Source organism: Peromyscus leucopus, chromosome X, assembly GCF_004664715.2.
Source record: "Peromyscus leucopus breed LL Stock chromosome X, UCI_PerLeu_2.1, whole genome shotgun sequence".
NCBI lineage: Eukaryota > Metazoa > Chordata > Mammalia > Rodentia > Cricetidae > Peromyscus > Peromyscus leucopus.
This window is the reverse complement of record NC_051083.1, coordinates 51,134,693-51,136,321: the sequence shown is the minus strand read 5'-3', so window position 1 is coordinate 51,136,321 and position 1,629 is coordinate 51,134,693.

Sequence of the window (1,629 nt, the reverse complement as noted above, 5' to 3'; positions counted from 1 at the left end):
TGGCAGCATGCACAAGAACCTGCGTGGGAGTCTCACTGGAAAAACAAAACATTCTTAAAGGTAGGCCATATTCCCAGCAGTAGATAACCAACACAAAATGATCTCAGTGGCATCTATAGAGTTTCTTTATCTCATAAGGTTAAGACAGGGCTATTTTTTTTAACCTTACATGTACTTTGTATATATAGTACAGCTTCTAGTTCTGGGTTTTTATGGGATTCCTATGTGTGTGAATGTATGTATTTCTGTGTCTGTATGCATTTCTAATGCTTTTTCTTTGACTCTTTTTTCTTGTTTAGTTGTTTTTTCATATTCTAATTTTTTTGACTTTGATTTATCTTATTGCATTTTATTTTATAATTTTCCTTAGATGCTTGTTTGTTTTCTAAGCAGAGACAGAAAGGGTGTAGATCAGGATGATAGGTGGGAAGGAATGAGGAGGAATTGGGGGACAGGAAACAGTAATCAGAATATATTCTGTGAGAAAATGTATTTTTAATAAAATAAAAAAATAAAGTTTTGTTTTAATATTTTATATAATCCAATCCAATTCAATATAAACTCCCAGGGCTATATAGTTTTAGTATTATTATGTGTGTTTCATGAATTTTGACATTTATTATTTGTTCCTATGGATTCTTGACATATGACATTTTATTTTATAAAATATTACATATTGCTTCATCATCATCTCTTTGCTTACTTTGTCAGATACATACAACCTTCTAATCGAACTCATTTAAATTTCACATGCTATTTTATATTGGATGATGTTTCTTTAAGTCTTACACATCTAATTTTCAATAATCTAATTACTTTCTTTTATAAAGAAATGAATTTTATTCTTAATTATATGTGTGTGTATGCATATATGCCATGTATGTGTGTGTATGTACCCTTGGGGGCCAGAGGTGTTGGGTCCCCAGGAACTAGAGTTATCGGCATTGTGAGATTATTGATACAATTCTAATGCAGGTAATCTGAAAAAAAGTAATAAGTGTGCTTAACCACCTAGCTCTCTCTCCAGCCTCAGATTAATTTTTTAAAGATGATGTTTTAAGTGTGTGTGTGTGTGTGTGTGTGTGTGTGTGTGTGTGTGTGTGTGTACATGAATGCAGGTACCCCAAATGATAGGAGTGGGCATTAGATTTCTGTAGAGTTATGGATAGCTGTGAACTGCCCAGTGTGTGCTGGGACTCAAGTTTGAATCATCATCTCTAAATTCCATTGTGGGAACACAGTCCAAGAATGGAGTCACGTGAGAAATCTGAGTGCTTGTGAGAAACCTCCAAGAAAACAAGTTTTGTGACCTCATTTTTTTCACAACAAAGAATTGTTCTTGATCTGTGTTTTCATGTTCCTCCTAGGTGTAACATATGGGAGTACTTTACTTCAGCTGTTGTTATTCCTATACTGCTAAAGAAGAACAAGTTTGTTTGTTTGTTTGTTTGTTTGTTTGTTTGTTTGTGCTACATATGCCTAATCCTTATGATTGAAAACCTTACTCATATCACTCTCTTAACTCTCAGAGTTGAGGATAAATTGCCTTATGTTCTGACTAAAGTTGTTTATTCCATGAGATTTTAGCATGACTCATTTTTACTACCCACTCTCCTATGTTCATGCCAC